The following is a 13,450-nucleotide window of genomic DNA, read 5'->3' as shown; positions in this document are numbered from 1 at the left end:
TTAAGAAAACACTCCCGTTTACCATTGCAACAAAAAGAATAAAATACCTAGGAATAAACCTACCTAAGGAGACAAAAGACCTGTATGCAGAAAATTATAGGACACTGATGAAAGAAATTAAAGATGATACAAACAGATGGAGAGATATACCATGTTCTTGGATTGGAAGAATCAACATTGTGAAAATGACTCTGCTACCCAAAGCAATCTACAGATTCAATGCAATCCCTATCAAACTACCACTGGCATTTTTCACAGAACTAGAACAAAAAATTTCACAATTTGTATGGAAACACAAAAGACCCCGAATAGCCAAAGCAATCTTGAGAACGAAAAATGGAGCTGGAGGAATCAGGCTCCCTGACTTCAGACTATATTACAAAGCTACAGTAATCAAGACAGTTTGGTACTGGCACAAAAACAGAAATATAGATCAATGGAACAGGATAGAAAACCCAGAGATAAGCCCACGCACATATGGTCACCTTATCTTTGATAAAGGAGGCAAGCACATACAGTGGAGAAAAGACAGCCTCTTCAATAAGTGGTGCTGGGAAAATTGGACAGGTACATGTAAAAGTATGAAATTAGAACACTCCCTAACACCATACACAAAAATAAACTCAAAATGGATTAAAGACCTAAGTGTAAGGCCAGACACTATCAAACTCTTAGAGGAAAACATAGGCAGAACACTGTATGACATAAGTCACAGCAAGATCCTTTTTGACCCAGGTCCTAGAGAAATGGAAATAAAAACACAAATAAACAAATGGGACCTAATGAAACTGAAAAGCTTTTGCACAGCAAAGGAAACCATAAACAAGACCAAAAGACAACCCTCAGAATGGGAGAAAATATTTGCAAATGAAGCAACGGACAAAGGATTAATCTCCAAGATTTACAAGCAGCTCATGCAGCTCAATAACAAAAAAACAAACAACCCAATCCAAAAATGGGCAGAAGACCTAAATAGACATTTCTCCAAAGAAGAGATACAGATTGCCAACAGACACATGAAAGAATGCTCAACATCATTAATCATTAGAGAAATGCAAATCAAAACTACAATGAGGTATCATCTCACACCGGTCAGAATGGCCATCATCAAAAAATCTAGAAACAATAAATGCTGGAGAGGGTGTGGAGAAAAGGGAACACTCTTGCACTGTTGGTGGGAATGTAAATTGATACAGCCACTATGGAGAACAGTATGGAGGTTCCTTAAAAAACTAAAAATAGAACTACCATATGACCCAGCAATCCCACTACTGGGCATATACCCTGAGAAAACCATAATTCAGAAAGAGTCATGTACCAAAATATTCATTGCAGCTCTGTTTACAATAGCCAGGACATGGAAGCAACCTAGGTGTCCATCATCGGATGAATGGATAAAGAAGATGTGGCACATATATACAATGGAATATTACTCAGCCATAAAAAGAAATGAAATGGAGGTGTTTGTAATGAGGTGGATGGAGTTAGAGTCTGTCATACAGAGTGAAGTAAGTCAGAAAGAGAAAAACAAATACAGTATGCTAACACATATATATGGAATCTAAGGCAAAAAAAAAAAAAAAAAAAAGAGGTCATGAAGAACCTAGTGGCAAGATGGGAATAAAGACACAGACCTACTAGAGAATGGACTTGAGGATATGGGGAGGGGGAGGGGTGAGATGTGACAGGGTGAGGGAGTGTCATGGACATATATACACTACCAAATGTGAAGTGGATGGCTGGTGGGAGGCAGCCGCATGGCACGGGGAGATCAGCTCGGTGCTTTGTGACCGCCTGGAGGGGTGGGATAGGGAGGGTGGGAGGGAGGGGGATGCAGGAGGGAGGAGATATGGCAACATATGTATATGTGTAACTGATTCACTTTGTTGTAAAGCAGAAGCTAGCACACCATTGTGAAGCAATTATACTTCAATAAAGATGTTTAAAAAAAAAATTTAATTGACTTAGAAAAGATCACTTAGGAAAATTTTTTTATGAGAAGTTATCAATATTTTCATAATCATGATTAACATGCTTGTATTTAGGATATCCTTTAAGTCAAAATATGTTCAGGGCCAAAAGAGCAATCCTAAGTGAAGGGTGAAAATATCAAGAGGAAGAAAAGCTTTTCCCCATTTATTCACTCTCATTCTTATTAACTCACTAGTGTGTGGACATAACCTGTCCACGTGGTAGAGATATTTTCCTTCCATTTTGCACTCATCACGCTAAGTGTCCTTCCTCCTCCTTTCCATTGTTCCAATTTCTATCCATTTCTCAAGAGCACCTTCTTGTGAAACTTTCTGTGATTACCTTAGTCTACCTTAAAATCCTTAAAAAGTAATTATGTCAATGGGAAATTTTGATCAATGACATATGTTCAACAGCTTGTCCTGAGAGCACTATATATATACTATATATATAGTATATACATACACATACACTGTATATATATATATATACAGTGTATGTGTCTCAATTGTGTCTAGCCACTGCTACAGGCTGTTAGAGAGATAATACGCCAGGATTTGACTATACCAATGAAAAGGTAAAAGTAGTAAGAGAATAGAACAGTTGACACATAATTTTCAGTGTGACGTTTTGAACTAAACAAATCATTGGCTAGTTGAAATAATGGTCAAAGTTAATTCTGTTAGAGCAAAGAGAATTCTTCAATCAACAGGAAAGTCTTATGCAATTTTTAATAGACTAATTAGAAGAAACAAATGTCACAAAATGTTCATTACCTTTTAAAGATGTGATATCAAATTCTTAATTTGAATTCCAAGAAGCATAGGAAGCATGACACGTGTGAGTTTAATTAGGTTAAGTTGATAAATTGAATCTTGAAAATAAAGATTATATACCACCGAAATGACTCCTTTCACATAAGTTTAAAATTTATTAGTAAGTGAGGCATTCAGAGACTAATTATAAAAGTTGTTAGGTTATGAATATAAAAGGAAGGAAAAATAGAAAATTCATATATCTTGTCTAAGACATTTTAATTCCTCTTTTGTCCTCAGTCTCTGGAGCAAATGAAAAGGCCACAAAACTTCAGGAGAGAGAGTGTTTATTAGTGTATTAGTGTTATCTACTTTTGTATTTCATCTACTGGAAATTGCCATCTTGTCTTCCAAGATACTTTTCCCTTCCAAGTTAGAGAGCTGTTTAGTCCCTCCAGAAAAGACTTTTTGTTAAATGTGTATTTTTTTGCTCTCTTCTTTATTAAGTTCTATGTTGATTGAGTATTGATAATGAAATGAGAGTCAGAAAGAAAAATCTTTAGTGCATTTTTTCTATTTGTTAAAGAAATTATTATTTATATGTTGAACATTTATCTCTATTTCTTATATTGAAAACACAAAAAGCAAAGCATTTTTCATAACTTCAATTTGCTTGAGAAAAAGAAATTAGGTTTTAAAAATTAGGAGGTTCCTTAAAAAACTAAAAATAGAATTACCATATGATCCAGCAATCCCACTACTGGTCATATACCCAGAGAAAACCGTAATTCAAAAAGACACATGGAAGATGGCGGAAGAGTAAGACGCGGAGATCACCTTTTTCCCCACAGATACATGAGAAATACATCTACACGTGGAACTGCTCCTACAGAACACCCACTGAACGCTGGCAAAAGACGTCAGACCTCCAAAAAGGCAAGAAAATCCCCACGTACTTGGGTAGGGCAAAAGAAAAAAGAAATAACAGAGACAAAAGAATAGGGACGAGACCTGCACCAGTGGGAGGGAGCTGTGAAGGAGGAAAGGTTTCCACACACTAGGAAGCCCCTTCGTGGGCAGAGACTGCGGGTAGCAGAGGGGGGAAGCTTCAGAGCCACGGAGGAGAGCGCAGCCACAGTGGTGCGGAGGGCAAAGCGGAGAGATTCCCGCACAGAGGATCGGCGCCGAGCAGCCCTCACCAGTCCGAGAGGCTTGTCCGCTCAGCCGCTGGGGCGGGCGGGGGCTGGGAGCTGAGGCTCGGGCTTCGGTGCTAGCGAGAGGGAGTCCGGGAAAAGGACTGCAGCTGCCGAAGAGGCAAGAGACTTTTTCTTGCCTCTTTGTTTCGCGGAGCGCAAGGAGAGGGGATTCAGAGCGCCGCTTAAACGAACTCCAGAGACGGGAGCGAGCCGCGGCTATCAGCACGGACCCCAGAGGCGGTTGCGAGCCGCGGCTATCAGCGCGGACCCCAGAGACTGGCATGAGACGCTGAGGCTGCTGCTGCCGCCACCAAAAAGCCTGTGGGCGAGCACAGGTCATTCTCCACACCTCCCCTCCCGGGAGCCTGTGCAGCCCGCCACGGCCAGGCTCCCGTAATCTGGGGACAACTTCCCCGGGAGAGCGCACGGCACGCCTCAGGCTGCTGCAACGTCACGCCGGCTTCTGCCGCCGCAGGCTCGCCCCGCCTCCTCCGTACCGCTCCCTCCCCACAGCCTGACTGAGCCGGAGCCCCCGAAGCAGCTGCTCCTTTAACCCAGTTCTGTCTGGGCGGGGAACAGACGCCCTCAGGCGACCTACACGCAGAGGCGGGTCCAAATCCAAAGCTGAACCCCGGGAGCTGTACGAACAAAGAAGAGAAAGGGCAATCTCTCCCAGCAGCCTCAGAAGCAGCGGATTAAAGCTCCACGAACAACTTGATGTGCCTGCATCTGTTGAATACCTGAATAGACAACGAATTATCGCAAATTTAGGAGGTGGACTTTGGGAGCAGGATATATTAACTTTTCCCCTTTTTCTTTTTTTGTGAGTGTGTATGTGTATGCTTCTGGGTGAGATTTTGTCTGTATAGCTTTGCTCTCACCGTTAGTCCTAGGGTTAGGTCCGTCCGTTTTGTTTTTTTTGTTTGTTTGTTTTTTTTTTTACTTAAAAAAATTTTTTTTTCCCTAATAAATGTTTTCTTAATAATTTTTTCCTTATTTTCTATTTTTAAAAAATTTTTAAAAAAATTTTTTAATAAGTTTCTTCATATTTTTTATTTTAAAAAAAAATTAAAAAATTTTTTTTTCTTAATAAATTTTTTCTTAATAAATTTTTTCTTATTTTTAGTATAAAAAATTAATAAATCTATTTTTAAAAATTAAAAAAAATTTTTTTTCTTAATAAATTTATTCTTAATAATTTTTTTTCTTATTTTTTTATTATAATTGCTTTATTTTATTTTCTTTTATCCTTTTTCTTTCTTTCTTTACATTTTTTCTCCCTTTTATTCTGAGCCGTGTGGATGAAAGGCTCTTGGTGCTCCAGCCAGGCATCAGGGCTGTGCCTCTGAGGTGGGAGAGCCAATTTCAGGACACTGGTCCACAAGAGACCTCCCAGCTCCACGTAATACCAAATGGCGAAAATCTCTCAGAGATCTCCATCTCAACATCAAGACCCAGCTTCACTCAACGACCAGCAAGCTACAGTGCAGGACACCCTATGCCAAACAACTAGCAAGACAGGAACACAGCCCCATCCATTAACAGAGAGACTGCCTAAAATCATAATAAGGCCACAGACACCCCAAAACACACCACCAGACGTGGACGAGCCCACCAGAGAGACAACATCCAGCCTCATCCACCAGAACACAGGCACTAGTTCCCTCCACCAGGAAACCTACACAACCCACTGAACCAACCTTAGCCACTGGGGACAGATACCAAAAACAACGGGAACCACGAACCTGCAGCCTGTGAAAAGGAGACCCCAAACACAGTAAGATAAGCAAAATGAGAAGACAGAAAAACACACAGCAGATGAAGGAGCAGGGTCAAAACACACCAGACCTAACAAATGAAGAGGAAATAGGTAGTCTACCTGAAAAAGAATTCAGAATAATGATAGTAAGGATGATCCAAAATCTTGGAAATAGAATAGACAAAATGCAAGAAACATTTAACAAGGACATAGAAGAACTAAAGAGGAACCAAGCAACGATGACAAGCACAATAAATGAAATTAAAAATACTCTAGATGGGATCAATAGCAGAATAACTGAGGCAGAAGAACGGATAAGTGACCTGGAAGATAAAATGGTGGAAATAACTACTGCAGACCAGAATAAAGAAAAAAGAATGAAAAGAACTGAGGACAGTCTCAGAGACCTCTGGGACAACATCAAACGCACCAACATTCGAATTATAGGGGTCCCAGAAGAAGAAGAGAAAAAGAAAGGGACTGAGAAAATATTTGAAGAGATTATAGTTGAAAACTTCCCTAATATGGGAAAGGAAATAGTTAATCAAGTCCTGGAAGCACAGAGAGTCCCATACAGGATAAATCCAAGGAGAAACACACCAAGACACATATTAATCAAACTATCAAAAATTAAATATAAAGAAAACATATTAAAAGCAGCAAGGGAAAAACAACAAATAACACACAAGGGCATCCCCATAAGGTTAACAGCTGATCTTTCAGCAGAAACTCTGCAAGCCAGAAGGGAGTGGCAGGATATACTTAAAGTGATGAAGGAGAAAAACCTACAACCAAGATTACTCTACCCAGCAAGGATCTCATTCAGATTTGATGGAGAAATTAAAACCTTTACAGACAAGCAAAAGCTGAGAGAGTTCAGCACCACCAAACCAGCTTTACAACAAATGCTAAAGGAACTTCTCTAGGCAAGAAACACAAGAGAAGGAAAACACCTACAATAACAAACCCAAAACATTTAAGAAAATGGGAATAGGAACATACATATCGATAATTACCTTAAATGTAAATGGATTAAATGCTCCCACCAAAAGACACAGACTGGCTGAATGGATACAAAAACAAGACCCATATATATGCTGTCTACAAGAGACCCACTTCAGACCTAGAGACACATACAGACTGAAAGTGAGGAGATGGAAAAAGATATTCCATGCAAATGGAAATCAAAAGAAAGCTGGAGTAGCAATTCTCATATCAGACAAAATAGACTTTAAAATAAAGACTATTACAAGAGACAAAGAAGGACACTATATAATGATCAAGGGATCGATCCAAGAGGAAGGTATAACAATTGTAAATATTTATGCACCCAACATAGGAGCACCTCAATACATAAGGCAAATACTAACAGCCATAAAAGGGGAAATCGACAGTAACACAATCATAGTAGGGGACTTTAACACCCCACTTTCACCAATGGACAGATCATCCAAAATGAAAATAAATAAGGAAACACAAGCTTTAAATGATACATTAAACAAGATGGACTTAATTGATATTTATAGGACATTCCACCCAAAAACAACAGAATACACATTTTTCTCAAGTGCTCATGGAACATTCTCCAGGATAGATCATATCTTGGGTCACAAATCAAGCCTTGGTAAATTTAAGAAAATTGAAATCGTATCAAGTATCTTTTCCGACCACAACGCTATGAGACTAGATATCAATTACAGGAAAAGATCTGTAAAAAATACAAACACATGGAGGCTACACAATACACTACTTAATAACGAAGTGATCACTGAAGAAATCAAAGGGGAAATCAAAAAATACCTAGAAACAAATGACAATGGAGACACGACGATCCAAAACCTATGGGATGCAGCAAAAGCAGTTCTAAGAGGGAAGTTTATAGCAATACAAGCCTACATCAAGAAACAGGAAACATCTCGAATAAACAACCTAACCTTGCACCTGAAGCAATTAGAGAAAGAAGAACAAAAAAACCCCAAAGCTAGCAGAAGGAAAGAAATCATAAAGATCAGATCAGAAATAAATGAAAAAGAAATGAAGGAAACAATAGCAAAAATCAATGAAACTAAAAGCTGGTTCTTTGAGAAGATAAACAAAATTGATAAACCATTAGCCAGACTCATCCAAAGAAAAAGGGAAAAGACTCAAATTAATAGAATTAGAAATGAAAAAGGAGAAGTAACCACTGACACTGCAGAAATACAAACGATCATGAGAGATTACTACAAGCAACTCTATGCCAATAAAATGGACAACCTGGAAGAAATGGACAGATTCTTAGAAATGCACAACCTGCCGAGACTGAACCAGGAAGAAATAGAAAATATGAACAGACCAATCACAAGCACTGAAATTGAAACTGTGATTAAAAATCTTCCAACACACAAAAGCCCAGGACCAGATGGCTTCACAGGCGAATTCTATCAAACATTTAGAGAAGAGCTAACACCTATCCTTCTCAAACTCTTCCAAAATATTGCAGAGGGAGGAACACTCCCCAACTCATTCTACGAGGCCACCATCACCCTGATACCAAAACCAGGCAAAGATGTCACAAAGAAAGAAAACTACAGGCCAATATCACTGATGAACATAGATGCAAAAATCCTCAACAAAATACTAGCAAACAGAATCCAACAGCACATTAAAAGGATTATACACCATGACCAAGTGGGGTTTATTCCAGGAATGCAAGGATTCTTCAATATACGCAAATCAATCAACGTGATACATCATATTAACAAATTGAAGGAGAAAAACCATATGATCATCTCAATAGATGCAGAGAAAGCTTTTGACAAAATTCAACACCCATTTATGATAAAAGTCCTGCAGAAAGTAGGCATAGAGGGAACTTTCCTCAACATAATAAAGGCCATATATGACAAACCCACAGCCAACATTGTCCTCAATGGTGAAAAACTGAAACCATTTCCACTAAGATCAGGAACAAGACAAGGTTGCCCACTCTCACCACTATTATTCAACATAGTTTTGGAAGTGTTAGCCACAGCAATCAGAGAAGAAAAAGAAATTAAAGGAATCCAAATCGGAAAAGAAGAAGTAAAGCTGTCACTGTTTGCAGATGACATGATACTATACATAGAGAATCCTAAAGATGCCACCAGAAAACTACTAGAGCTAATCAATGAATTTGGTAAAGTAGCAGGATACAAAATTAATGCACAGAAATCTCTTGCATTCCTGTATACTAATGATGAAAAATCTGAAAGTGAAATTAAGAAAACACTCCTGTTTACCATTGCAACAAAAAGAATAAAATATGTAGGAATAAACCTACCTAAGCAGACAAAAGACCTGTATGCAGAAAATTATAGGATGCTGATGAAAGAAATTAAAGATGATACAAATAGATGGAGAGATATACCATGTTCTTGGATTGGAAGAATCAACATTGTGAAAATGACTCTGCTACCCAAAGCAATCTACAGATTCAATGCAATCCCTATCAAACTACCACTGGCATTTTTCACAGAACTAGAACAAAAAATTTCACAATTTGTATGGAAACACAAAAGACCCCGAATAGCCAAAGCAATCTTGAGAACGAAAAATGGAGCCGGAGGAATCAGGCTCCCTGACTTCAGACTATATTACAAAGCTACAGTAATCAAGACAGTTTGGTACTGGCACAAAAACAGAAATATAGATCAATGGAACAGGATAGAAAGCCCAGAGATAAACCCACGCACATATGGTCACCTTATCTTTGATAAAGGAGGCAAGCATATACAGTGGAGAAAAGACAGCCTCTTCAATAAGTGGTGCTGGGAAAATTGGACAGGTACATGTAAAAGTATGAAATTAGAACACTCCCTGACACCATACACAAAAATAAACTCAAAATGGATTAAAGACCTAAGTGTAAGGCCAGACACTATCAATCTCTTAGAGGAAAACATAGGCAGAACACTCTATGACATAAATCACAGCAAGATCCTTTTTGACCCAGGTCCTAGAGAAATGGAAATAAAAACACAAATAAACAAATGGGACCTAATGAAACTTAAAAGCTTTTGCACAGCAAAGGAAACCATAAACAAGACCAAAAGACAACCCTCAGAATGGGAGAAAATATTTGCAAATGAAGCAACTGACAAAGGATTAATCTCCAAGATTTACAAGCAGCTCATGCAGCTCAATAACAAAAAAACGAACAACCCAATCCAAAAATGGGCAGAAGACCTAAATAGACATTTCTCCAAAGAAGATATACAGATTGCCAACAGACACATGAAAGAATGCTCAACATCATTAATCATTAGAGAAATGCAAATCAAAACTACAATGAGGTATCATCTCACACCGGTCAGAATGGCCATCATCAAAAAATCTAGAAACAATAAATGCTGGAGAGGGTGTGGAGAAAAGGGAACACTCTTGCACTGTTGGTGGGAATGTAAATTGATACAGCCACTATGGAGAACAGTATGGAGGTTCCTTAAAAAACTAAAAATAGAACTACCATACGACCCAGCAATCCCACTACTGGGCATATACCCTGAGAAAACCATAATTCAGAAAGAGTCATGTACCAAAATATTCATTGCAGCTCTGTTTACAATAGCCAGGACATGGAAGCAACCTAGGTGTCCATCATCAGATGAATGGATAAAGAAGATGTGGCACATATATACAATGGAATATTACTCAGCCATAAAAAGAAATGAAATGGGGGTGTTTGTAATGAGGTGGATGGAGTTAGAGTCTGTCATACAGAGTGAAGTAAGTCAGAAAGAGAAAAAGAAATATAGTATGCTAACACATATATATGGAATCTAAGGAAAAAAAAAAATTAAAAAAAAGGTCATGAAGAACCTAGTGGCAAGATGGGAATAAAGACACAGACCTACTAGAGAATGGACTTGAGGATATGGGGAGGGGGAGGGGTGAGATGTGACAGGGTGAGAGAGTGTCATGGACATATATACACTACCAAATGTGAAATAGATAGCTAGTGGGAAGCAGCCGCATAGCACAGGGAGATCAGCTCGGTGCTTTGTGACCACCTAGAGGGGTGGGATAGGGAGGGTGGGAGGGAGGGAGATGCAAGAGGGATGAGACATGGGAACATATGTATATGTATAACTGATTCACTTTGTTATAAAGCAGAAGCTAACACACCATTGTAAAGCAATTATACTTCAATAAAGATGTTTAAAAAAAAAAAAAAAAAAAAGACACATGCACCCCAATGTTCACTGCAGCACTATTTACAATAGCCAGGTCATGGAAGCAACCTAAATGCCCATAGACAGACGAATGGATAAAGAAGATGTGGTACATATATACAATGGAATATTACTCTGCCATAAAAAGGAACGAAATTGAGTCATTTGTTGAGATGTGGATGGATCTAGAGACTGTCATACAGAGTGAAGTAAGTCAGAAAGAGAAAAACAAATGTCGTATATTAACGCATGTATGTGGAACCTAGAAAAATGGTACAGATGAACCTGTTTGCAAGGCAGAAGTTGAGACACAGATGTAGAGAACAAACGTATGGACACCAAGGGGGGAAAACTGTGGTGGGGTGGGGATGGTGGTGTGCTGAATTGGGCGATTGGGATTGACATGTATACACTGATGTGTATAAAATTGATGACTAATAAGAACCTGCAGTATAGAAAAACAAACAAACAAACAAAAAAACGCAACTAATACTAAACTTTCTTTGGGTTATTTGTATGGAAACATGTTAATATAAATGTTTCAGACATTACATTTAAAAAAAAAAGTATTATTTTTGCCTTTCAAATTAATTTACTTCAGAATGACATTCCAACAAAAAGCTATGGCCGTGGTACTCATACCATTGTAAGTTTATACTCCCTTTTTAAAGGAAATAGTCAAATTTAACTCCTCTTCTTCTTATCTGCTAAGTGTCCTACTGTGTCAGATAGATGTCCTGACAGCTTTTCTTTAATAATCCAAGGTCATCATTGACCCCTTTGACAGCATAAGCCTCTATAGAAAATGGCTCAATTTTCTATGGGCAGGAAATAGGCTGGAAAAGCTACCCAGCTACAAACAGGGTCATTTCTTATAGAAGAGGAAGGATGACTCAGAGGGGGTAACCAAAAACCTCAGAGAATCATTTCTCGGGATACAGATTATACACTAATCAAGTATCTGACATTCCCTGTCTAGCCGGAGTTCAGAAGTACAATGAACCAGTGACTGTTCTGTGCTTACCATTCCTTCCTTTTCTTGTATGGGAGTGTCTACTTTGGTTATTCTGTCTCTGTTTCTGCATGTTATGTTGGGTGAGTGTGTGTAGGAACAGATTCATAGAACTACACATACCCAAGGATTTAGAGGAGTCATAGCCAAGGAAACTAATCTGAGATTCATCATCCGCACTGGACCTCATTTAGATAATGAAAACCTGGGTCTCAACCCTGACCCTCCAACTGAGCATGATGAGACAAACCATTAACTTTCTGAACCTCAGTTTCTTCATCTGTAAAATGAGAGGAATTAAACCCGATCATTTCTGAGGTTATTTCTCATTCTTTTTATGATTCTATCACCTGCAATTTTTCATTACTTGTATCACTTTATCATCTCAGCTGAAGCAAGGGTTACTACATTATCTTATTGAATGCTGTATACTTGTGATGGGTCTTTTTGAGCAGCAGATTCCCTGAGAGCAACAATCATACCCTCTCTGTGTTCTCTAAAATCTCCACAGAGCTTATTTTAGAGCCAAGTATTCATGAGATGCTTAATAAATATTAAATGAAAAACATGACCATGTTAATCTGTGGTGTCCTAGGCTGACTGCACTATTGCTGCTGACATTTCTTTTGCTTATTAAAACCATTAACAACATGAGTGTGTGTTCTTTGTTACTGTAACATGACAGGTGAGGGAGCTTACAGCAGTGACCTAGTTCTGGGCTTCTCAAGTGACTAGAAATTGACTTCTAACTTCATGATGGAATTCAAGAATAATTTACACAGTATGAACTGAGATATTTTTCATCAGGGCACTGCCACAAAATACTTTGTCTTTGTGGGTTATTTGGGATATATTTTGACAAGATGATTTTTGTTTCAAAGTGAAACTTTAATAAAGAGTAAAAAGACCTTTGATCAGCCAAATGAGATACCTAAATAAGAGACCTAAAAGCTAGGTTTCATAGCTGAGGAAGGCTTGGTGAACTATTTGGAGTGAACCTGTGCTATGATGCATATTTGAGAACTGTGGCTTTTCATTATTCACAATTCCAATAAATGAAGCCAGAACCTTTCTAAAGTCATTTTAAATAGAACCTACTCTCTTAATAATTACTTTATTTCAACTTGAAGCTTCTATGTAGATTAAAATAAATGATAAAAAGCTACAAAAGTCTCAAATTCCTTGTTGAAATCCTTCTGACCTCTTCAAGTATCTTCTAAAGGATGCTACTGCCTGTGTCTTGGCCCTTTGACCTATACTTACTATTTAGCGGTTTGCATGTTGAGTTTGCTAATCAAAGAAAAACCAACTCCTGAGACTCCATAAAATTATGCCTAGAAAAAGAACCACAGGAACCATTGACAATGGAACCAGTTCTTCCCCAGTAGGTATCACAGAAACTGTGATTACATGGAATAAAAAGGATTGTCTGGTTAATATAATCAATATAATCAGCTAAAGGGAGCAAATCTGACATTCTATCAGATGTTTTTCCTGATTTTGCTATTAAGTGAATTATGTACACCTAGTGTCTAAAAACTAAAGGTCATTTTTTTTTGCAGTAT

Source organism: Eubalaena glacialis, chromosome 4 (genome assembly GCF_028564815.1).
Source record: "Eubalaena glacialis isolate mEubGla1 chromosome 4, mEubGla1.1.hap2.+ XY, whole genome shotgun sequence".
NCBI classification, from domain to species: Eukaryota; Metazoa; Chordata; class Mammalia; order Artiodactyla; family Balaenidae; genus Eubalaena; species Eubalaena glacialis.
The sequence above is the reverse complement of the archived record's forward strand: the minus strand, read 5'-3'. Positions refer to the sequence as shown.